Source organism: Canis lupus, chromosome 37 (genome assembly GCF_003254725.2).
Source record: "Canis lupus dingo isolate Sandy chromosome 37, ASM325472v2, whole genome shotgun sequence".
In the NCBI taxonomy this organism is placed as follows: domain Eukaryota; kingdom Metazoa; phylum Chordata; class Mammalia; order Carnivora; family Canidae; genus Canis; species Canis lupus.
Window position 1 is genome coordinate 20,217,130 of NC_064279.1, and position 27,196 is coordinate 20,244,325.

A 27,196-nucleotide genomic window follows, 5' to 3' on the forward strand; every position below is an offset into this window, starting at 1 on the left:
GGGTTCCTCTCAGGATATAGCAAAAACATTTCAGAGTACTACCATGCTTTAAATTGTGTTTCTGCAGTCCCATTAAAGCTGAATGTGTTACATATTTAAGTAACTGAGATAATTAAATAGGAAAATGACTGATGTGTTGTTTCTGGAGAAAGCTTACAACTCTATAAGGTAAATCCTTTTTCTATAAGCAGTATTAGAAAATACAATAAAATCTTAATACTTGATTTGATATCATTTTCTAATTTTCAAAATCTTTTAATGTGTCAAAATTTTCTAATTTTCAAAATCTTTTAATGTGTCATAATAAATAAGAGCCAAATAACATGTTAACTGCCCAGGGGAGAGAAACCGAAAAAATAATATTTAATCACTGGAATCACCTCTTTCCCCCATAATTCTATTCCTTCACACTCTCCTTTTACATTGCATGCCAAGATTTTAATAGCATCTTAATAATCATTTCTGAGATGCCACTGTAATTGTTAGACCTTTTTATTGGTTAATAAGTATCTGCAGCTTGTCCACTCTGCTAAATGTTAAAGTCATAGAGTGCAGTGGTCATGTCCTATGCAACTTTTTCTTCACTCACAATGCCTATCATGGTGTTGAATATGTATTAGATATAGATGCTTAACTACCTTGAGGCTAGTTTGTTATACCAACAATAATGCTGATGCCTCTACAGAAGGGCATTCACTTTCAGAATTCCTTCAACTGTAAAGAACTACAGAGCAATCTATTTGAGAATATTTGCATTTGTGTTAGTTCAAAATTAAATCTAAATGCAATCTGTTTATATAGAGTTCTATAGTTCTGCAAGTGGCTTTCCTTTCATCAAGGAAAAGCTCTAGTTGGTCATATTTAACTGTGCTGGTGGAAGGCCAAGGGAAAGCTCTTCATTAACATATATTCAGTAATTACCAAAGGCACATAGACACATCTCATTTCTACCCTGCCATTATGTTCACTGGCCTGGAAAATGGGATCGGGCCAAGTGGAACTGTCCCAAGCACATGCACTGTATATGCCTGGAAGGAGAATCATACAGTGTGCTCTATGGACAAGGAGTGTGTGTACCTCAACAACTCTCTCATGAACAATTTTCACAAAGTTCAGTCAAAATTATCAAGATAGTCTTCCACCATACATTCTCATTCTGCTTTAAAATATGATTATATTAAAGATGGTATTTAACAAAAGAATGATTTTGAATCCTTAAACCCATAAATATTGTGAAATAGGAATTAACCCTCTTTCTCCAATGTTCTACTTTATGCATTAATCTGAGAGGAGTAAAAGAACTCTGAATATTACAGATAGAAACTTTTCATGAAAAAATCTTTAGTTCCTTAGATAGGTAATAGGCAATAGAAATAAATAGAATAGAATAAATAAAAATAGGTAATGGAAATCAGCCTTAGTAAATCACTATATGATTATGATTTACTAAACATTTATATTGTTTATGATCCTAAATAAGCAATAAAAAGTTATCTGCAGGCTCATTATAAACTCTTTTTCTAAAAAATAAATTAATTAATTAAATAAATAAATTAAAAAAAACCTCTTTTTCTGAAAAAAAACTCTGGGGGCTCCTGGTGATAATGTTCCCTTCATCATGTTTCTACTTAATAATGGAAATGGAACTTGACTATTGTTGGCTATCTCCTATTGGTTCTAGGCTTCCCCTGAATACTGTCCCCCACCCCCATGGGTGGAGAGGACAGCGAGCTTGGATTCTGCAGAAAGGCATTAGGGTAAATATGGTTTACTGGTTCATTTTGTCAACACACATTCAGGGCTCCAGTAAGTCCATTTAGGTCAGGAAAACAAAGATAAAAAATATCAAGCTCCTGCCCTTAGAAGCCCGCAATCTAAAGAGAGAACAAGACCTAATACATATCATACGTATTTTTTACAATCTCTGTGCCATGACATGCATATGTAATTGCACCATGGGAGTGCAACAGAGATAAACAAACAAAAGCAGCAATGATTTTACACTGTCTGAAAGGTCATGGAAGCTATTCTCAAGGAAGTGAATTATTACACATGTAGAAATATCTCCTATGATATGCCTAATTCACATTTTTTAAATGTTGCTTTTTACAATAATCAAAAGGCACAAATCAATTGGTTATATCATTTAAAAAATTACTAGAGAAATGCTTTGGCAGAAGAGTGTAACATACTCACATATATTTCGGCACATAGATTTAAGGACTTTTATCATTATTTCAGAGTATAGATCTATGAAGTGAAGAATGGCTTCCCGTTGCTCTCCCACTTTAATCACCAGGATGACACAAGACACAAAGAATTGGTTTCAACAAGTTCAGAGTTAGTAAAGAAACTGGGGCAGGGATTTAGGCCTTACTATCTCTTGAGCTAGCCTGGAAGGTCAAACACAGGATTTCCGACTACCTGTGTTAGTCGAAACACCTGTATATTGAAAGTTCATCCAATATTCTTGTACAATGAAAATATTTTTGATGTTGTCCCAAGCAGAGGAGTCTATCACAAGAGCTAGCCAATTAAATTTTCCCTTTCATAATGCTTTTGTATTAAAAAATAAGACTATGATAAATATTTTTGCTTTATCTTTCATCAGTTTAATAGCTCACTTCTTTATTCTCAGTTTAAAATATTTTTTTCCTCTGACTCTCTCTCTGTCTTTCATGAATAAATAAAAATCTAAAAAAATAATAATAAAATAAAATATTTTTTTCAATTGTGAATACAGATCTATAATTATAGTCACTTTCTAGTAGAAGATTGGTACCAGGTGATATATAAATAAATTAACCAATAAAAGGTTTTAGGCTGGGATCCTAGAGAAAGTAATCTGAGTAGATATCAGAATATCAAATGTCATTTCTTTCTAGATATAACTTAATAACAGTAAAACAGAATGTATGTCCTAAGAAATATATTTATGTATCCTGTCCTAAGTAGCTTACTTGCCACAAAGAGTAAGAAAAAAGTAGAGTCTGTCCCATTTGCTGTAGGGTTTCTGATGTTTCCTTAAAATACATGTATCTGTTCCTCTCTTCACTGTTCGAAGATGACACTATCCTGAGTCTCACTCAGCATTAAAAAATTATAATGAGTAGATCCCAAAACTTAGTAATATAATTTAAAAGAGAGGAAAAAAAATAAAAGACAGGAAAAATAGATTGAAAACTGAATTTGCAAAATATACTCCATGATGCAAGAAAATTCTTTGCCTAAACTGCAAGCCAACAGACTGTATCTAATTCATCAATTACTTTGTCTTTGTGAATTAGTTTAAAAGTAGGTGGTAAGTGATCAAACACATTTTAAATACAAAGCTAGCAGAGAGTCCATGGGGTTCTTTTATGAATCAAAGTTTTTACTTCTCCATTGTCCCATATGTTACTGTAACCACTGAAGCGGCATATAGCATATAGGACACAGAGAGCCACTCTGCTAATCGGTCCCCACAGACCTGATGCTGCACTTTGCTGCAAAAGCAATTTTCATTTCGAACTCCAATACCCTTTAAGAGAACACCAGTGCTTTAAAAATAATCATATCATGGTTTGAGTGACTTAGAGGCTCCGTTTCAATTGCATGCACCCCCCTCCTCCTCTGTTTCTCTCCTTCCTCCTTCTGATGCCCTTAACTTTATGCCCAGAGATGAAATTCCTTTTACCTTTTCCCCCCTAAAAACTAATACTGGGAGAAGGGATATTGTTATTGGAGACATGAAGGAATATTTCTTTTCTCAATTACCTTTTCTTTGAGATTAAGATATAACCATCCAAAGGGAATGACTTTTAATCAGATATTTCTGCCTCAAGCCAGAAGAGTTTCCCCCCAGTTTTATGGAGGAGTCTCCACCAAAAATCAAGTAAGAACTGTTGTTGCAAAAGAGAACACTAGAAGTTGTTTCAGTCTAATTTGCTGGTTCTCTCCTGGCCCTTGCTCAGTGGGTTCTAGAGAGACTTCCAATTTTTTAAAGTGAGATCTCAAAGCAGTTACCTATTGAAACTACTAATCTTTCACTACTGCTGCTGAGAATACTTCCAAATGGAACTGCATGGCTCACACACGAGGAGATCATCCTAGAGATGAATGAAGTGCTGAAAAGAAAAAGCCTCATTCTCTAACTGAAGAGTAATATTGGTGACAGGATTATTATTATTAGTGGAATACTTTCAGAATATTTCTTCAGGCTAACAAAAAAGATTTTAAAATAAAGAGAATACCTGCCAACTAAGTTTGAAATTTAAACCACAGCTACTGGGCAGCCCCAGTGGCTCAGCAGTTTAGCGTCACCTTTAGTCCAGAGCATGATCCTGGAGACTCAGGATCGAGTCCCACGTCAGGTTCCCTGCATGGAGCCTGCTTCTCCCTCTGCCTGTGTCTCTACCTCTCTCTCTGTGTGTCTCTCATGAATAAATAAATAAAATATTAAAAAAAAAGCACAGCTACAGGAGCTACAATTAAAAATCAGGCTTTTAAATTGAAAAAGGTAAAAAAAAAAAGATAAAAGTTAATGAGAGATTCATATTCGATTTTGTTCACAAAATCAGATATTATCCCCATAAGGTTTTTAACTTTGGTTATTTCTGTCAAAATTGATGAACAAAACCTATACTAATACATAATTTTATACCTAGTATATACCTGAAGTTTGGAGACTTTGAAATCTAGATTTAGCAGATAAACAAATGCCTAAATATTCAGTGTGGTGGTTGATTAGATGCTAGTCAGAGCTGGTCTAAATTACAGCTGTGTACATACTGAGTATAAAAATGCCAAAATATTGCACACCACCAAATTTGGTTGCCTCTTGCTCAACAAGCCTTAATCAAATGGGAAAAGCTAAATTGAAGAGCTGCTTTGTGAACATGCATTTCAATACACCATAATGTTTGTGAAATCAGAATATGAAAAAAGAAGATATCAATAAAAAGAAAATAATTCCCCCATGAAAATTACCCATTTATCCTATTTCAAATACAAATTTAGTAAATATTACTGCATACTGATGTGTAATAATAAAAGCAAGATCCCAGATTGTATACAGAAGTTAAAAAAAATAAAACTTTAGTAAGCCACATTTGAATAGGTCTACGTAAACTGGCAAGTTTACCTTAGCTTATTTCAATGTATAAATTTCAGGTGATTGTTTTAGTAGAAAAACTCAGAATTTGAATAACATGTTTTCGTTGATACAATTCGGTAACATGCCTGCTCCCCTAACAAAAAAGCCCAAAGCACAACATTCTCATCCATTCTCATTTCTATACCTGGCATCATTAAATCTGGCACAGGAAAATAATTATATAGCCCAATAGCAATTTAATTCTCATCTTAGAGAATTGTTAGTAGGTCAGGGATATATTCTGTGATAGCCATGTCAAAATATAGAGTAATTATTATTTACAATTATCTGAATCTCAACAGTGTGCTGTGCCCAATGTAAAATTAGTCTTTCCAACAGAAAGGGCTTAAACATCACCACAATATCAACGCTCAAATACAATTTCTAGTTAGCATGCTCTAGGAGAGGTGGGAACCATAAAGGTTATCTCACAGAAGCTGGCTTAGGGAGTGAGCAGAAAAGTGTGTCTAAAATTATCAAATAGCCAAGAAATTTCACCATAATTCTCAGTACAATGATATGAAATTGGTGAGGAAGGAAATTGTTTTGATTACACTACCAACTTTGATCCTCTAATAAGATCAAGAAGACTTTCAGAAAAATGGTATAAAATTTAATGTAACAAAAATCAAGATATCATAGAAAACAAAGTCATGTAAAACTCTTTGTAGCTCTTTGAAACATTATTATGTGACATACCCACCTTAGTACAGTTTAATACAAATATGTAAATATCTATGCATTTTGGCATATCTACCAAAATATGCAGGAACATATCTAAATACAGACTTATATTTTTGAAACAGGTACTACTATTATTTGAATTAATTCACATATGCATTTAAGTCTCCAATTTCAGGGTCAATGAACTTTTCTGCAAAAGGTCATATAGTAAATCAAATATTTTCAGGCCATGTGTCTCTGACATACCTACACAATCCTGTATTGTAGCATGAAAGCAGTTACTGAAAATTCATAATCAAATGAGTGTGACCATGTTCCATTAAAACTTTCATTTACAAAAACTAAACAACCAATGAGTCAATGAAGAAATCAAAAACAAAACAACAACAACAAAACCATTGAGACAAATGAAAATGGAAGTAAAACATAACAAAACTCATGGGATGCAGCAAAAGCAGTTCTAACAAGGATATTAATAGCAATAAATGCCTAACTCAAGAAACAAGAAAAATCTCAATAAACAACCTACATTTACTTACTCCTCAAGAGTGATGAAAAAAAATTAAGCCCATGGTTAGTGGAAGGAAGAAAATAACAAAGATCAGAGCAGAAATAAATAGAATAGAGGCTAAAAAGACAACAGAAAAGATCAATGAAATCAAGAGCTGGTTCTTTGAAAATATAAACTAAATCGGGAAGTCTTTAGCTAGAGTCACCAAGAAAAAAAAAAGGAAGAAGACTTTTAAGTAGGTACAAGTAAATAAAATAAGAAATGAAAAGGACTTTACAATGATAACATAGACACAGAAAGGATTATATGAGACTAGTATTAAAAATTATCTACTAATACCTTAAACAACCTAGAAGGAGTGGGTAAATTCTGAGACACATGCAACCATCCCAGACTAAATAATGAATAACCAGAAAATCTGCACAGACCAATTATTAGGGAGAAGAAAAAAAAAAGCTTAAATCAGGAATTCAAAAACACCTTACAAACCAAAGTCTAGGGCTGATGACTTCACTGGTAAATGCCACCAAATGTTCAAAGATTAATACCAATCCTTCCTAAACTCTCCCAAAAAATAGAAGTGAGAACACTTTTAAACTTATCTCATAAGGTCACTGTTACCCTGGTACCAAAACAAATTAAGGATAACACACACACACACACACACACACACACACACACACACAAGATTATAGGACAACATCTTTGATGAACATAGATGCAAAATCCTTAACAATATATTAGCAAACTGAATGCAATAATACATTATAAGGAATAATAATTATAAGGATTGAGCACAATATGCTCGTGGGATTTATTCCAGGGATGCAAGAATGGTTCAGCATTCACAAATTAGTCAATCTGATACGCCATATTAACAAAATAAATAAAAAACTTACAATCATCTCAATAAATGAAAAAAAACACATTTGACAATATTCAACATCCGTTCATGATAAGAACTTCCAACAAAGTGTGTATAGAGGGAATGTACCTCAACATAATAAAAGCCATATATGACAAATCTCCAGCTAACATCACACTCAATGGTAATAAGCTGAGAGCTTTTCCTCTATAATCATGAACAAGACAAGGATGCCAATTTTTACCCCTTACATATGGCATGGTATTGGAAGTTCCAGCCAGAATAATTAGGCAAGAAAAACAAAAAATTATCCAAATTGGAAAGGAAGAAGTAAAACTGTTACTATTTGGAGATGACATGATACTATATGTGTAAAATAAACTCTGTAACTGTGTGTGGTGGCAGATGTTAACTAGACTTATCATGGTGATCATTTTGTAACATGCCACATCATTATGGTGTACACTTGAAACTAATACAGTGTCAGTTACACCTTAATTTAAAAAAATATTTTTTTAAAAAGTAACTGCAATTTTAAAAATAAATCTTTTATTTACAAAGCAGGTGGCAGGCCAGATTTGATCCCAGGACCATAGCTTACCAAGCCCTATCTATTCTGTTTCCATAACTAAAAGTGAGTTGAAAAAATGTTCTATAAAGAACTATATAGTATTCACATCATATTTTGACCCCCTTTTTTATTGAGCTAGCAATTCTGAAAGAAACATTAGAGGTCAATTAAAAGAATCCTAGAAAGGTGCTGCACAGGAAGTGGGAGAGAGATGGGCTAAATAGGTGATGGCTCTTACGGAAGGCACTGGGATGAGTACCAGGTGTTATATGCAAGTGATGAATCATTAAATTCTACTCCTGGAGCTAATATTTACTATCTTTAACTAACTAGAATTTAAACTAAAAATGGAAGAAAATAAAAGAATCTTAGAGAATCTAACTTCTTATCTTAAATCTTTCATTCAGAGAAGAAATTAGTTCAAATTATCCAATTTGTATTGACCTTTTCACTTTTGATGGCCTTATACAAAGATTTAAACACCCATTCAACAAGCCATTAGCACTTGTTTTTGCAATAAAAGTATTTAAATGTGGGCAAAAAAAAAAAATTATGTGGTTTTAAAATTCTTCCTGTTACACAATGTACATGATTAACATTGGGAAACCAACATCAACAGGCATTCAAAAGAGAGCAAAAATGCCCAGAAAACTATGGGGATCTGTCACCATATCACTGCAGGAATTTCTATAGTTCATAAAAGTCATTTGCTTTTTTTAATGTTACTGCAATTTAGCAGTGCAGTTGGAAATTACACTGACTACTTATCCACCTAAATGGCATTCCCCACATCCCCAGAAAACAGGATGCCAGGGAGAAATCAGAGGCAGAAGTAAGACAGTAGAACAATGAATATGCTTTAGGACAGGTACACTCAATTTCACACCTTTAGAATGCATAAGAGTGGGATGTAGCTGTAGTCATGTGTGCACACATATCCATGTGTGAGGCAAGCCAGCTGATTTGCATGATCCACATTCATTAAGTGCATGTTATATGCTATCAACTGATACTTGAGTGTTGTAACACATATAGTTTAAATTTTTTTGCCATTAGAAATTATTTGTGCATTTAATTATAGGTACTCAAGTTAATTCAATATGATGATGAGATTAAGCACTTAATATTGATATTGATAGCACTTGATAGCTATGGCAATACAAATAAACATGGGCCCAGAAATTTCAAGTTTTGGTCTGTGTTATTACAATGAGATTCAGGAACCAGAGTTAAAAATTCTAATATCCAAGACCAGTTTTTCTCTGACTCATGGAAGTTTTATGGAAATAATATGACATTTTTATACATACTCAACCAAATTCTAATGGTTCACTAATTCATAACGTACTCCTTGCTTTGTTTTCTACTTCTGTGGCACGAGCACGGATTTCTTTAATCATAACTGGGTACCATAACACCAAATACCTCATAAGGAGCACATCAAAAAATGCAATATTTTTTTTTCTGTTTCCTCTTCAGATTGTTTGTTGTTGTCATTTTGTTTGTTTTTAGTGACTATAGTATAGAGATTAAGGCATATCTTTTTTTATCAGAAATTCCCGAAGTTGACTGAGAAGTTGAGTCATTTGTTCCTCCCATTGTGAAGTATGGAAGGAGTTTTCCCTTTGAAAGGGCTTTACTATGACCACTTTTACTAATAGTGAATAGCAAGAAATGACACTGTGTCAGTTCTGGCCTAACTTTTAAGAGGACTGGAGCTGTCCACTTTTCTTTCTCTTGAAATATTTGCTCTTGAAGCCCTAAATTAACAGGTAAGAAGTCTGATATCCCTGAGGCTGTCATGTTTTGGGGAAGCTCAAGTTAACCATTTGGAAAGACTTTGGGAAGGAAGGAAAGAAGAAAAGCAAGAAGAAAGGAGGGAGAAAAGGGCAAGAGAGAGTGTGGAGAGTCATTCTCGCTGAGGCCTTAGGCATTGTAGAGCACAGACAAGCCATCCTCATTGTGCTTCTTCAATATCTTATCCCAGATAATTAATAAAAATCTTCTATTATTATAAACCATTTTAAACCAATGAGTTTTGCAGTAGTTTGCTATGCAGCAACTGATAACCAGAATTCTATCTATATTCCAGTATTCTATTTATTTCTGTGAGCAGTTATTATAATATGTGATTAATATTTTAAAATCTGTTCATTTATTTATTGAGAGCCTATTTGTTTATAGAATGGAAAAGCTATAAAGGCTGAAGCACCACCTGATTCTGACCCTCAGCACTGTTACAATAGCTGACAACAAGTTAGCACCTGTTAAAGGAAGCAAGAAAAGGAGGTGGTTTGGTCATTAGTAATACCAGCTCTTTTTCATTAATCTGCCATTTTGCCATGCTTGTTACACAAGTAATGCTAGGTTGGTAGAAAATAGGTTAGAAAATATATTTTTTTTCATATTTGATTTTTTCTAAATTATGTAGATAGCATTTCCATCTCTTTTTATTTCATGGTTACAAATTATAATGTTTCTTACAATTTCTGCAATACGCTCTTCCTTCTTACAATTAATTTTCCAAAATCACAAGGAAAATCATTGTTTCAGTGATTAAAAATCATCTTTATGAGCTATGCATTTCTTCTAAAATTATATTTTTGCAATTGTCAATGCACTTTACTTTAGTGCTCTCTTGTTTAATAAGTGGGAATCAGAGTCACTTCCCAATAGATTTTTTTTCCTGATAAAAGCCTATTCCTTTTATCTCACAAATATGAACTCCACATTTAGATTTGGAATTCCTCCAGATATACTTAGTAATAATAGTATCAAGTGTTTAAGCAGAGTGCTGCCAGGTTGACACATATCTACATTCTGCTTTAGAAGGAGCAGAAGCCAAGTCAAGAGAAGCAAAGGCCAGATGCTCTAAAAGTTTTGCTCAGATAACTCTCCTGAGGTTACACGGCAACTTGCGTCCTGTTCTTTTATAAGAATTAACTAATTTCCTATTGCCATTTTGTTAAAGACCTATGCTTGAGGAAGACCCTTTTTTTTAAGATTTTATTTATTCACAGGAGACACAGAGAGAAAGAGGCAGAGACACAGGCAGAGGGAGAAGCAGGCTCCATGCAGGGAGCCTGATGTGGGACTCAATCCCAGAACCTCGGAATCATGACCTGAGCCGAAGGCAGACGCTCAATCACTGAGTCACCCAGGTGCCTCAGAGGCCAGAAACCTTAGAATGAAAGCAGAGCTTCACCCAGATTTTATCCCATTCAGCCTCAATATTCTTCACCTTGATTTATTCACTTGTTCATATGGCAAATATAAAATGATGGCAATCAATAATGTCAAAAAAAGTATTAGTGGCCTAATGCCTAACCATTTATTAGATTTGGGTCAACATTCAAGAAATATTTCCATAACTTGTCATAGCCAAATGTTGTGACCTACATTTTTTACACCATATTCCTACGTCCCATTATTCATTAGGTTGAATATATCCAACTGTTCTTGCAATATGGGAAATATTTGTATGCCTTTGACCCTAGTACTCCTTTATTTAGAAATGCTCTATATGTCGAATGATAAATATTTAAGTGTAATATATAAATAAATGATAAAAATTTATCATTTGACATCTATCATTATGCTTCCTTCTCCATGAAGCCTTACCTCATTACCTAATGAGAAGTGTTTTGTGGGGGGCCTGGGTGGTTCAGTCAGTTAAGTGTCTGTCTTCTGCTCAGGTCATGGTACTGGGATTGAGCCCTACATTGGGCTCCCTGCTCACAAGGAATCTGCTTCTCCCTTTCCTCCCTGCTCTTGCTCTCTCTTGCTCTCTCTCCCTCTCTCAAATAAATAAAATCTCTGGAAAAAAAAAAAAAGAAGTATTTTGTCCTTTCTCAGAACTCTGGCTTCATTTTTTTCTATTCTATTGTTATTCTTATCAAGACACTGCTTTTATTATAATTAATTGAAATTACTTCATTTCCTTATTTTGCAAGTAAATTATAAACTTCTTGAGCAAAGGCTCTTTTTTTCCTTTCACATTTATGTTCCACACAATATACGACACATGATATGTAATAAGAGACACCCAATAAAAACTTGGTGTGTAAGTAGATGGATTTGGTAAGATTTCTCATACTGTACAAGGGACTAGACTACAAATATTTTGTCAGTGAATGAATTTATTATTACAGTGTTTAAAATAAATCAGATTACCAGGTTTGTTTAAATGACCCAACAAGGAGCTAAAATAATGAGAGGTCAGATATATTCTTATGGGAATGAGAAGGAATCAAGCATGGCCAGAAGAGTAGGAAATAGACCTCAATCAAGGTGGTATGCATTAATGAGGTATACAATAGAAGACACTGAAATATTTGTTTTAAGTAATATAATAACATCTCTACTTTTCCTGGGAAAAAAAATTTTAAAGGCAAGAAGAAGCTTCCAAGAAAAAAAAATTTTAAAGATTTAATTTATTTATTCATGAGATACACAGAGAGAGGGAGAGGCAGAGACAAGGCAGAGGGAGAAGTAGGCTCATCACAGGGAGCCTGATGTGGGTGGGACTGGATCCCCGAACTGGGATCACACCCTGAGCCAAAGGCAGGAGCGCTCAACCGCTGAGCCACCCAGGCATCCCTCAAGAAAAGAATTCTTAAAGCAAGAATACATTTGAGAAAACTGATGAGAACATTGTGTAGATCACCAGAGTTAAATTTTCTGAATGTATAATTATATTTGTCAATTAAACACAACTGAATAACATATGAAAAATATCAATTGGTAACATAAATTAAAGGATTTTACCTTTTTTGCAATGTTCAATCATAAATACTAATACACATAAATATTTGTACACACACACACACTTTGCCAAAAAAGTACTGAATTTGATTATGACATACAGATACAGTATCCGTATCATTTTAAAATTAAAAAATAGGAAGCACTGAGTGGTGTATATATGGAATTGTTGAATCACTGTATTATACACTTGAAACTAATATAACACTGTATGCTAACTATTCTGGAATTAATATAAAATTTTAATAAAAGGAAAAAACAGTAACGGATCATGAATCGATCCCAAGTGTTCAGCAAATCCTACACCTTTTTCCTCTTCTAGGCACACAAGAAGACTTTGTTTTTCACTATTCCATAAAGTTAGAGGTGGGATATGATTAAGTTGTGGTCAATGAATTGTCAGTGGATGTGACAGGGTCACTTCCATGCCCAGAGAAGTGGAACCCCCAAATCCTATGCTATCTCTCTTATAGAATCTTAGGGTCATCTCTTCCATCTGTAGTCTCAGGTTGGAGGAGAGTCACCTGGCCAGCACCAGACTTTCTTCAAGGTAAGAAAAAACGTTTGCTGGGTTAAAGTACCAGGAATACATGGGTTGACAGATGGGCCAGCTTGCAGTCATCACCACAAATGACATTGGTAATTAAAGTTTTAAAATTTGATTCACTACCCTTTAATATGAGATCAACTTTTTTTGGTTGGGTAGAAAGAATTCCAAATTTTTAGAATTATAGATTAATATTTTCCACTTCTCTATATGAAGCTAAGCTAAAAGTCCATTGAACTTAGAATTCAAGATATCTTTCAAAAATATGAGATTTGAAAATAACATTATTATTTATAACTCTGCTATCAAATATATATGCTTTCTAAATTATTAAATAAAGGCCTCAAACATAAAAGCTATACATTTGACTTACTTGGCAAGCTAAGCCAGTCTACATATATTATACAAATATGTACACACTGCTCATTGAAATATTTACATATATTCACTAAACAGTGAGGATCGGGGATCCCTGGGTGGCGCAGCAGTTTGGCGCCTGCCTTTGGCCCAGGGCGCGATCCTGGAGACCCGGGATCGAATCCCACATCGGGTTCCCAGTGCATGGAGCCTGCTTCTCCCTCTGCCTATGTCTCTGCCTCTCTCTCTCTCTCTCTCTCTCTCTCTCTCTCTCTCTCTCTGTGTTGAGTATCATAAATAAATAAAAAATTAAAAATAAAATAAAATAAAATAAAATAAAAAACAGTGAGGATCATTACAACTTTACATATGTGGATTTCCTAACCAACACAGTATTCCTTCATGGGATTCCTTTACCTTTTCTGGAAAGAAAAAGAAAATACAGAACTCTCCACTCGAGATTCATTGCTCAGGGGCTGATATTACAGAAATGTGAGAAAGTTTTATTTCTTAGTATTAGTTTTTTACCTAGTTGTAAGACTATCATATGACATATTAAACTGTTTTTATTAACCAGTTGGTGTTCTTATTTTACCTATTCTTATAGTTATCTCTCATTCTTTTGTAAAATAAATAGCAAATATGTAATGCTACATATTTGACACGCAGAGTTTTTGAATTCTAAGGTTTAAAATGTTTGCAAAAGGGAACCCTGGGTGGTGCAGCGGTTTGGCGCCTGCCTTTGGCCCAGGGCGCGATCCTGGAGACCGGGGATCGAATCCCACATCGGGCTTCCGGTGCATGGAGCCTGCTTCTCCCTCTGCCTGTGTCTCTGCCTCTCTCTCTCTCTCTATCATAAATAAATAAAAATTTTAAAAAATAAAATAAAATAAAAAAATAAAATGTTTGCAAAAGCAAACACAAGAAGTACATTGTGAACTAGTGGCCTAAGAAGAGTTCAGATAGTAATAGGAAACACCCTGCAATAGCATTCAATATGAATCAACCATTGACCCATATGCTTTTACGTTCTTCTAGTGTCCTTAAAATAATGTCAGGAGGTCAGTAGTATTATTATTCATATTTTAAAGATGAGGAAATGAAGCATGAAAAAGTGAACTAACTTGTCAGAGGTCATATAACTAGGAAAATGGTGGGGGCAGGATTTAAACCTAAGAAATGTGGTTCCAGGGTCCATATAATTAATCAAAGCATTATTCTCAAGTTATTTCATCACTTACAAACAATTATCATTATCTCAGGTATCTTGAGTTCCACTATTTTATATTCATTTGTCTAACCATGATTGAGCAGAGCCCTTGGAACATAGTAGCCATTTAAAAAAGGATTTTTACTCAAATTAAGAAATTAAGGGAAGATGACAATTTAGCTATATGTTCCCTCATAAAAAGCATATTAATATCTGGAGAGCAGAATCAAAACAAATCATCACAAATTTGAAAAACCAGGGCAGTGAACTGTGTTTATTCCCAATTCAACAAGAGACTAAGCTAGAATGCCTTCTGGAATGTAGATGGGGATTTTAAGCAAAAATAGATGAGGTAATTAAACACCCATGTAGGACATATGGCTTGGAGATAGCTTCCCCCTGGAAACTAGTCATTCACAAAGGGAAGGGAGGTTAGGGAGAAAGGTTTCTGAGAATGTGCACATGGATCATGGCCAATAGCACACACGAGGAGTCTTCATTCTTAAAAGTAAAGGAACCTCATAATTATTCATACCTGAGATCACCCAGAGCCAAAATGTTCTTTGTGATCAGGTGAATAACTCATTGCTCAGTGGACAATCACTATGGAACACAGAGGATTTTTTTTTCCCCTCTTCTGATTACAATTCAAAACCTTCTCTTTTTCAGGCACTTTACCCCTAATTTTTGTTTTCACTATTTGTTTAATTTAATTTCTTAGAAAAGCTATGTCATAAGCCATCTGATGACTTTGTAAATGCAAAGAGCCAATGTTGTGGAACAGACAATCTAATGACATAGTGTTTAGTGTTCCCTAAAGCAGGAGACAGATGAAGAGAAACGGTGAACCAGCAACCTTAGCATAATTAAGACAAGCTTGAGTGCTTGCCATGGTGCCATTACATTAATCTCACATCAGTGGCACCTGGCTAAAATTTATGAGATATGTAAAAGGGGCCTTTCCAACTGACCTTGATAAGGCAGAGTTATTTATCACGTGAGAGAATAGTCAGCAAGCAAGAGGGAATGAGGTATATTAGAAGTAAGTTAGCAGACAGATTTAAGGGCAGTGGACTGCAATACCACTCTAACTAAAAAGACCAAGAGAAGTATTTCCAGTACTATGAACCTAAAGCATCCTTGATAAGTAAGACATAAAATCATACATCATGTTAATAAGTCATATATGTGAGAAGGGTAATAGTAAATGCCAAGTTTTAAACTGATGCCAGTTTATGCATTTAATATTTTTAATGCATGTTTATTGAACTAATGAGACTTTGTGAATACGATGGATCCTAAATGATCCCAACCCAAAAAAAGTAAGCAGAAATTATTCATTGTGAGCTCCTTGAGGGCATTGTCTCATTTTATTCCTCATTGCGTTTCCAGGGCCTAATGCAAAATCTGAAATATTTTGGTCCCAATAAATCACCAGATCTTTTTATGGTTGGCTGCTTCCTGTTCTTGAGGTCTCAGTTCATCCATCACCTCCACAGAAAGGTCTTCTCTGGTCTCCCCATCAAAAAGACTTACCACTATATGGAGGTTTCTTGTGTATTGCCTATGTGTTTATTACTTGCTTTTCCTCCCTAGTCTCAAGGTCCCTTGTCTTTCCTGCTCACCTTCACATGCCAATATAGACCCAATATCTAGAACAAAACATTGTAGGGGCTTAATAAATATATACCAATGGATGAAAGAAGAGTAGCTTATTGAATGAACTGTACTAATTAATAAACAGAGGAGTAATGGCTGTTCTGCTTCAAAATATATTTTGGAAAATATACACTTTTATATCATTGTGCTATTAATAGTGACAAATTGAAAAATCTGATGACTATTCTTCACTAAGGACTTCATTATGATAAAATTAGCAACACAATAATCCATTATTGATCATTCCTTTTTTTTTTTTAAATCTCAGACTTTTTAGGCAGTTGCCATTAATGTTGTTAATATGACATACCTTCTTAGGCCATTACCATTTTTTATTTCAAACATTGCAACAAGAAATACAGAGGGGAACAAAATGGTTTGTTTCTGTTGGAATTTTGTCTATTCTACTATATAAAATCCAACCTGTAAAAAATAGTAGTACTACAATCTATAGATATTGCCAAAATATAAGTGACATTTTATTTCTGTTCATGGGCCAACTAGTCAGCACAAGGGCCTTTTATTTTATTTTTGTGTAATGGACAATTTGAAGATTTCCTTTTAACTTTATCAAATATAATTGAATTTATACTTCTACTAAAATGGAGATGGATGGATACAATTCTATTTTTATACAATGAAAGCCTTATGGACTTTTCAGTGAGGGGTAAAAGCAGCACAGTTGTACAAAGAAAAACCATATTGGGTCAAATAGACCTGACTGATTTAGGCCACATCAGTAACAAAATGGCTTTGTACATCTAAATTCTGCTTCTTTATCATTTCATATTTCATCTACGCAAAAGCACAGCCTAGCTGAAATCAGCAAATCATACAGAACAAGTTTTATATTTTTTTACTATGCCTTAAAACAAAAGAATTAAAAGTTAGGCATATTTGGCAGCTGTTCTTTTACAACAGAAGTAAAAAAACAACCTTTACTTTAAAAAAAGTCGAAATTAATAAAATTAATATTTCGATATTTGGGGAAAAAAAAGGTGTTGAGTTGCATCACTTCCTCCCATAATTGTTCACTTTTAAAAAACAATTGACATTCATACCCATTCAGAAAATTTAGATTCCAGAACTCTATTCAATAGGATCTATGTCAGAGATAAAGGATATAACTATACTTCGGGGATCATAAAAATTTCTTCTACATATACATTGTATATACCCTGCAGATTATAAAATTCACACCTTTTGGGCAGCCCAGGTGGTTCAGCGGTTTAGCGCCGCCTTCAGTCCAGGGCATGATCCTGGAGACCACGTCGGGCTCCCTGCATGGAGTCTGCTTCTCCCTCTGCCTGTTTCTCCTCTGCCTCTCTCTGTCTCTCATGAATAAATAAATAAAACATTACAAAAAAAAAAAAAAATTCACACCTTTGCAAGGAAAGGATTTTCATACTAAGGATATCAGAACAATTAAACATAGCTCATTTAATGTGAATTTGTGTACATTTTAATGCAACATAACTTGAATTATTAAACCAATATTTTTAAAGTAATAATAAGTTAGAATAAGGGTAGAAGAGAGTGGGATAATAAGATTTTCTCTACGCTCAATGTCACCACTTAAACTTAGTTTCTTTTGCTTTCTAGAGCTTTTGCAGATAATAACTTAAAGTTCTATAAAACATCAGATTTAACATTTGCTGCCAAACTTACCTAAATCTTTCAACTCTCCATTTAAATTTATATATTTGGATTATTAAAATTCCATAAAGAAAATATTAAAACTTCATGCAAATAACAGACCATTGCTGGTTTCTATTTGTGATGGCAATGTGGAGAGAGGCTGAAAGGAGAGATATAGCTCATATTTCATAATTCTGTAACTTAATCATCCTGTTTTATTAAAGAAAATCAGCTGCACATTTATCTCATAATTATCATCAAAGCAGTAAGTGTTCATAATGATTCAAAGGCTAATTCTATGACCATGATATCTTATTGCTGTTCATCCTCATCCTATCAATTTCTCTCTCTGTCTTCATATTAATTTTATGAGATAACTTTTGTTTTCCTAATTAATCAAAGTATGTATGAGATCATCCTCCCTCGACAAATATGCCAATGTAAGAGGCTTACTTTACTTTCAAAAGTTGGTGAAACTTAATCATTTTTATTGTTTGTGTTGAAATGCAAACTTTTTCCTTTAAAATTAAATTGTAATCTCATGAATGTACAGGTCATTAGTTTCTAGAGAGAGTATTTAAATTAAGGACAATACTTTAATCTAAGAAAGGATTTAAAAAGTCCTTACATGAATAGGCTAAAAATGCTTAATTGCAAAAGAGAAATGTGATTATATTCTAAAGTTTTAGAAAAGAATGTTTCTCCTAACAGAACTTATTCATTTTTAACAAAGATCAAACAACATCTAAATAATTTTGGTCTCTGTAATTACAATGGAAAGAATTTTTTTTAAAAGAGAACTTGAAAATCTCCCTCAGAAGATGGAAAATAAAATAAGGTCAAGTAAAAAAGATAAAAATAGGGACGCCTGGGTGGCTCATTGGTTGAGCATCTGCCTTCAGCTCAGGGTATGATCCCGGGATCCTGGGATCAAGTCCCACATTGGGCTCCCTACATAGAGTCTGCTTCTCCCTCTGCCTGTGTCTCTGCCTCTCTCTGAGTGTGTCTCTCATGAATAAATAAATAAAATCTTTAAAAAAATAAATAAAAATAAAAATAAGGTCAAATCACCATGTGATGCCAACACAAGACTGAATAAACAATGAAAGGTGTACCTCGTTACCTGTTTAAATACTAGGCTTCTAGTTTGCTTTCACAAAAGTAGTTGTTGGATATACAGCCAATTTTTACTAGGAGCACATGTTCACTAATTTGTTCTTATAGCAAACAACATATTCTAAGGTAAGACATGGAAATAAGTCTGTCAAAAACGAGGTCCCTTATATTAGGGTACCTGGTGTCCCCCCTGGAATAGTTAATTTACTATAAATGTATAAGGAAAAGATACCAAAAATGTTTAACACATGCTGGAAGTTTAATGAGGAATGGAATGATTCATAAATAGTTTTCCTTAGTGACATGTGTGAGAAAGTCAATATTCAATATCAGAAATTTTTAATAATAGATTAGGACAAGGTTTGACTACTTTTTAAACTTAAAAGCAGTTGTTCCTAAACATGTCTTAAATATTTTCTTTATATATATTTTTTTTTCTTTTTTTCTGAAGCGAGCAACATTTTCCATCTGGAATGTCGCCGTCAGATAACTTTATTCATCTGAGTTGATTCCAGAACAATGCAATTAGATGCAGTAAGAAGCAAAGCACAGTGGAAAAACATGCAGAAAGCATACTGAATGGAATTAAACTGAAAGATGGACTAAAGACTTGGAAATTATTAGAATGAGGAGGGGTCTTGAAAATCTACTCATTCAAAGCTTTCATTTCAGGATCAGAAACCGGGGCCTGAGAAGGTACATGTCTTACTATTCAAAGAATCAGAATGGGTTGTTGAACTTGATACTCAGTTCTGTACTCTAAACTCGCTTGACACTCAAACAATGAAATTGAGGGTGAAAATGGGAATAACAAAGGGGGAAAATTGTGTTCCTTTAGGAATTTACTAAAACTGTTCTCCCCTTTAAGTAGTATCATTGCCCCTCATTTTTCTTGTTCTAAAAAAACATAGTTGTAATTTTGAAAATCAGTGCAAAGAGTCATAGATCTCAATCGTCTTTTCTCCTTAGTTTGCTAGTTTTCTGAATATAATTTAACTGATTTTTGTTAAAAGATCCTGGCAAACTTGCCTCCCTCTCCCCATAATATTTAAAGCTGTACGTGAATTACAACATCTGGAAAATGTAATTATGAGATGTTATAGGATTTCGTGTATAGTTTAAAAGGCACACAAAAAGTGAAAAATTTTCTCTGAAGATGTAAAATCTTATCAGACTAAAGATTTCCTTCTAAAGGAATGCAAGACCCAGACAAATATAGATATTTGGGAAATGGAATTTACTCATCTCACCATTGCTTCCTCTGTAATCATACATTCTTAAAAATTTTTTGTTTGTATTAGTCAGACTTACCCATTTCATTTCTATCACTTGCTCAAGCTCCCCGTGCTCCAGCCATCTGGATCACTCTGGTTTCTTTCAGCTCTGTGCCATCTTGTCCTCTCCTTACAAGGCAGTGCATTGTTTCTAGAGAATTTCTGCAGTTAAAGCTCTGAAGTCTCTATGGCACATTATGTGGTTCATTAAATACCACAGAGCTGAAATTAGTATATCATTTTTCCATCATTGCTCAAATAGTATCTTTCTGTTCATTTAAATTCTGTGCCTATATGTGTGGCATCACAGAATTTAGGCCTGGTAAACAGCAACAAGAGTAATTTATACAGCTCTGCTTCAATGTGGTATAAAGAGCTATAATAAAATCAATTGTCTAACACAGACTACAAAATGTATCCCACTGAGCACATGATGAATTTATGATGAATTTATAGAACTACATGTCTAAAAAATCATATTATACATGCATGCACTGTGCACCATGGTGTAAAAATATATTTAAGAATCATTTGATGTCATACCCAAACTTACAGTGAATCATTTAGAACTTCCATTTAAGAAAATGCCCAAACTTTCAGGTAATCAAAATGTTCACTGATGGTCACTAAAGAGCCCTGATGTTGACTATGCTACCATTTGGACTGTGTTATATAACTTGATGCTGTTCCTATAAAAGATTAATCTGGCATGACTTCAGGCTTATTTTGTTTCATTTCATTTTGTTTTGTTTTGTTTTGTTTTCCAATCCCTTCGTTTTACAGATAGGGGAAATGAAATTCCAAAAGCTAAAGTGACTGTAAGCTTGGTTACAAAGCAACTCAGTGACATAGCTGGGACTGGAAACTATCTCCCAAATATCACTCACAGCTGTTAATAGCCATCAATGTTAATGCAGCACTTTGAACTCTGGAAAGCACTTTCTTTTTCTCTCTTTCACATCACAATGTCCTGTCGATGTGGTATTATCACCCTAAATTATTCTGGGAGAATACAGGCTCTGGGAGATGCTGTAGCGAGTATGTAGTCACATACATACCTTGAGTCTGTCCATCACATTTATTTAAGAAACATTTGAAGGACAAGTAAGGGTAAAGCATATATTTGTTATTCATTAGGAACCAAAGTAAATGGAATACATTTTATTCCATTCCGTGAGTGTTTTCCCAACTTGGCTAACTTCTCCAATCATTAGAGTCACTTGAGATTTTTCTGGCTGCACCCCAGACCCACTGAATCAGAATCTCCAGGGAAGGCGCCTGGGAATTTGTATTTTTAAGTGGCTCCCCAGGTGATTCTGATAATTAGCCAAGATTCAGAAACACTGGCAGTACCCCTGAAAGTTAAGAGGATGCTGCCTTACAAGTTTAGAATGTTTAGAAGCAAAAAAGCACCTACTGTTAAAATTGACCCAATCCAGTTTCTCTCTTTTATAAACAGGCGAGATAGATGTCTTTGTCACAAGTGGGTAGACCAACTGCCAAATACCACCTATATTTCTGGGTCAGAGACAGATTGGAACTCCACCAAGAGAAACTGGGCATTCGTACTTGGTCTATTTCCATGGCAAGGACAAAACAATCCTAATCTTACTGATCTTTTCATTAAAGAATAAAGCAATCTCAGGGCATTAACTACTGACAGTAATACAGATCATGGATTTCACGGATTAACCAAACCACAAACAATCTAGAACATGTCCACAGAACAATTCTTATTTGTGTAGTACAGGAGGCAAAAAGGCAATCAGACTGACTTGAACTACTGGGTTTAATTACTCAATATAACATTTGTCATTTGAAAATCCATATGCCCATCAGCATAACAACAGTATTTCATAAATGCTTAAATATTTTCTGTGAATGATATCATATCACATAATGTGAACAGTATTCTACCGTTTTCATAGCACTTTCACATATATTAGCACACTTTATACTTACAATAGAGTGTGAAGTAGAGAGAAATTCTCAACAAATTGAAAGATTGTAATTAAAATGTATTCTTAGCAGAATGCAAATATCTTGAGGTGTATCTGATTTACTTCTGGTTTCATGCAAAACAAGATATACACCACCCTTATACTTCATGAAAACAATTTTAAACCCTGAAATATTCATTAAATTCTTTTTTTAATGGAAAATGATTTATGCAATGCTAATTTAAATGCTGAATTTGAGATTTAGAAAGTGAATCAAGTAATCAAGCTCTATTACTTTAAATATCAAGCATATAGATCCTGATTTATTTCATCAAAGCAATTTCTCTGCTATACCAAAGACTGGATTCTTTTCCCTATATAATGGCTCAGCTGAGAGACTATAGTTAAATACTACAGAAAAAAGTTTGTTTACCAAAAAAATGGAAGTTTTAAAAATTAATATTATTTGCTCACATGCTAATTAAAACTCAAATCCAAACTTGTTATTCTTTATTTTTGTTTATTGGCAATTTTGCCCTTCATCCTTCCTTACTAAAGGCCCAAACTTCTAACTTTGTCTCAATGTTATTCTTTCTGTTACAAGAACTTAAAAGATAAACTTCAAAAAAACTTTTATTTTTTTTCCTGGATGAAGCGAACGTAGCTAAGAAACTTACCATATGAAGAGGGTACTATTAAAGCCAAATATTCAAACACCAATTACAACAAAGAACTACTTGGACACCCGATAATTTATCAAAGCTATTATTCAACTTAATATTATCAACAGGTTCAGATAACAATGTAAGTTTTTCTCATGGGAGAGACTCCATCTGAGTTTCTAATTAAATAACTTTTGTATAGTTCCTTTTCTTCCCTTCACAAAAGGTCTTTTTTTCCCCTCCATTCTTGCTCTCTTTCTTTCTTTGTTGATACTGTTTACTTCCAAGCCTGCCTCTGAACTCTCTGTCTAATTAGCTCTTGATAGATCTGCTGCCCTGTTTCCACAAACATTTAATTCTGCCGTCAGTCCATTTACATTACAGCATGTTGCATTGTCTTTTACCAGCCTAATTTTGTTTGAGTGAATGTAAATCCCATTAAACAGTCACCTATTAGACTGTGGCATATAAACTCCAAAAGCCTCTTTATTACAAGAGTGAACATAAGGCCCAATTGATAAAAGATTTCTGGGGCATTTCAATTTGTGGTCTACTTCAAATATTCTGTCTGCTTTAAGCTTAGCAGCTCACATTTTCAAAGTATTTGACAGAGTATATGAGTATCTTTCAACCTCTGTATTCCACAGCAAAACATACATAAACATTACTTGTTTCTTGTCTTTGGAAAAAAAGAAGTTACTTACAACTAAATGTTAAATATGTATTTTTCTCCCTTTAGTTTATTTTCCCCTTGATAAGCTGACCACATTATTTTCAAAAGACTGCGTGAAGGTGTTTACAAAGATCAGGATAGCTTGCAGATCCTTCTGGAAAGAGCTCTTTTTTTATTTTTTTTTTTTTTTTTATTTTTTTTTATTTTTTTTTTTTTCTTTTTTTAATATTAAACAACAGTGCAGAATTTCAACAAGCGTTGGTGTCTCCTGATGAGTGTTCTGAAGAGGAGTAAGACATAGCATCCTGAGATGTAGCACACTTAATAGCAACTAGATAGTAGCATCAGAGACAGTCCAGCTCCTCTCACAACATGGATCTAACTTGATAGACCAAAACAAGAAAAATGAGATGTAAGAGATAGAAGTTCTAAAAAGACAAGGTAGCCAATTATCAGAGCTGCTGATATTTACATCAATATACTCAATCACAGATCAGTTCCAGGTCCTGGTTGCTATCTAAGAGGGCTCAGTATAGACTTTTTCTAAAGCTGAGTCAATCATTCAGCACCATGGTCACATAATTATTGGTTTAAGGTAAGGGTGAGAATGGCTTTCTTTCCATTTCCTCCTGGTAATAAACTCAGAAAGACACCCATGAAGTGCAAACCCTCATGCACAAAATTATTTCTCACCCCTGCAGTCTTGTCAAAGCCAATATTTCAGGAAAGCACAGGTTGTTGAAGGGGCCTGTGATTTTTTGCCTGCTGTGAGTCTCTAAGGACAACAAACATTCCAAAAGAGACCATAGCCAAAATTGTTAATAACTTCACATGGTGTTTTTTTTTTTTTTTTCACCAAGATGACAAAAATCCATGAGAAGACTGAATAGGTAATGGATTAGGCATTAAGCCACAGCTATTTGTGTAGGCATCAAAATATGTATGGTCTTGAATACTAGTTATAGAGTCAACCTAGATTAAAAATCTAAACAATCATGGAAATGATTTTGACAAATATATGGAATGTATAGTGAATAATCATTAACAGACATTTAGCTTGTTATAATAAGTACAAAAGAAAATTCAGTTAAGTACTTAAACTAAATGTTTTGCTATTTTTTAATAGCACAAAAATTACAAAACAACTGAGCATCAGAAATGGATTTACAATGTAAGACTTTGCATCAATACCCACCCCATACTTCTAATATGTAGCTTCTGAAGTAGAAATGACATAAATCCAAAGGCCTGAATATTCAGGCTCAAAACAACATAGGAGTGTACGTAAAACCAATTTTCTTGGATGATAGGCTCCTTAATTCTTTCTATGTATGTTTCCATTTGGTTCAATAGCTTTGTCATATATTATGTGTATGAGTTTGACATGATTGCTTATCTTTCTACCCATTTCATAGTATTAAGGGACATTTTTATTCAGCTTTGATATATTCAAATAATTCATAATAACAAACCTAAGTTCCATGCTGGCCCTTTTTGTTGTTCCCTCATAATGATTTCAAATTGGATTGAGACCAAAATTTCCAAGGGAAAGGTACATATTAGTTTAGTGTTACTTGTTCTCCAAATAGGCAACTACTAGTATTACTTTGGTTCTTGTTGTTTACTAAAACTTTTCTCAAATATTAACATCATCACTATAAAATGTAACTAACTCAAAGGAAATTAGTTTTTAAAGCTGTGCAAACATTTTAAGTGGACCGAGGAAAAACATAAGTGATTCATAATAAGTATGTTAAAGACAATTGAAAGTTACTAAATACATGAAAGTTCCTAAATACACATAGATTTCTATACTACCTATAACATTTATAAAAGTAACACTATAAAAAAAAGCCTGTATGCTATACCAAGTCAGAACATATAATCTCAATAGATGGCTTATATAACCTGTGTGAGCCTCAGCTGCCTCTTTTATTTTTTTTATTTATTTTATTTTTTAAATATTTTATTTATTTATTCATGAGAGACACAGAGAGAGAGGCAGAGACACAGGCAGAGGGAGAAGCAGGCTCCATGCAGGGAGCCTGATGTGGGACTCGATCCCAAGACTCCAGCCTCGCACCCTGGGCTAAAGGTAAGTGCTAAACCGCTGAGCCACCCAGGGTTCCCCAGTTGCCTCTTTTAAAATGAAGAAAGTATTTAAGATTAAATGAGTCAATTACAGAAGTAAGTATTTACTGACCTCTTAATACAAGTAATAAATTGAAATAGGCACTGGATCTATAGTACTGAACAATCCCTATTTCCCATAGAACTACAGTAAAGAAGACAGCCAAAACCCATATATAGTTACAACTTTTTAAAATTTAAATTCAATTGGCCGTAGTTACAACTTTTGATAAGCTCTATCATGAACAGTAATGGTCATAGTTTTGCCTCTCCAACATGTTCTTCCTTTTACCCTTTTCCTATTAATGGATTTTTAAATTTTGCTTTTAAAGTGAATCTGTTCTAAAGAATTCTTGTAAACTGATCCCTCTGCCTACCTATGCTATGAGTAACCATATGATTCACCCTTAGTCAATGATATGACCTAATATCCCTATTCACAGTGATGGGGGCTATCTGGCAAGAGACATGATTTTTGCAGTAAGAATACAACTACAAAGATAATATGAGAACAGAACTGCTTTAAGCCCTTTTTTAAACCACAAATTAGGAAATGTCTGACCAAGAATAAAACACAAAGAGAGAAAACCAGAGTTGAGACACTAAAACAGTGAGACAGTGTCCTAGTGACATGGTCTCACTCCTGGATCAATGTGTGCTTGAAGACCAAAACAATGTGTGCTTGAAGACCAAAAACTTCCTATTTTCGTAATTCAACAAAATCCCTTTGTTTGGGTTAGTTTAAACTAGATTTCAATCACCTACAACCAATGAACTATAATTTAAAGGTACAGAAGACAAGAGTAGAGCAAAATGAGGATAGACAGTGTTTCAAGCAGAGAAAATATCATAAAGGTTCTGTATGAGGTAAGGGAGATGTCTGTGTGTTTGAGTAACTATGAACTTAATAGTATTATCGCTGTCACCCTAACTATAACTCTTTATAGATTCTTCTAGGTCTTGATTTGAGGAGCCCTAGTAAAGATATGTACAATCTGTATTTCATTTATTCTACTGGGTTATCAGATGGAAGGATTTTTTTTTTTTTCTAAAAGCAGATGTTATATAGAAAAGTAGGAAAGATAAAGTGCTGGAGACCTCAGTGGGCCACTAGGCTGAGAGCCTTGGGAAATCCAAGGAGCCTCCTGCACAGCTGAGCAGAATATAGTGAAGGAAAGGCAAGAAACTGAAGACAAAAACTATCAAATCCCCAATTTTGCCCTTGCTATATAATTCATCACTTAACTTTTTAAAGATTTTATTAATTTGAGAGAGAGAGAGAGAGAGAGAGAAAGAGAGAGAGAGAGAGAGAGAGAAAGCGAGCATGAGTGGTGGGAAGGGATAGAGGGAGAGGTAGAAGTAGACTCTCCGCTGAGCAGGAAGTCTAACCCAGGGCTCTATCCCAGGACACTGGGACCATGATCTGAGCAGAAGGCAGATGTCAACTGAGCCACCCCGACA

At 34.2% G+C, this 27,196-nt stretch overlaps 1 protein-coding gene and 1 long non-coding RNA gene across 7 annotated transcripts in view; one reads left to right on the forward strand and one right to left on the reverse strand.

Annotated features, from left to right (window-relative positions):
• The window catches only part of ERBB4 (erb-b2 receptor tyrosine kinase 4), a 1,110,465-nt gene that overhangs the window by 826,326 nt on the left and 256,943 nt on the right, over nucleotides 1–27,196 (reverse strand). The window lies entirely within an intron of this gene.
• Nucleotides 1,717–27,196, forward strand: part of LOC112656404 (uncharacterized) — a 40,067-nt gene continuing 14,587 nt past the window's right edge. The window contains exons 1-2 of the long non-coding RNA XR_003134304.3: nucleotides 1,717–1,757; nucleotides 19,508–19,752. This is a non-coding gene — a long non-coding RNA (uncharacterized LOC112656404). The remainder of the gene's footprint in view (nucleotides 1,758–19,507; nucleotides 19,753–27,196) is intronic.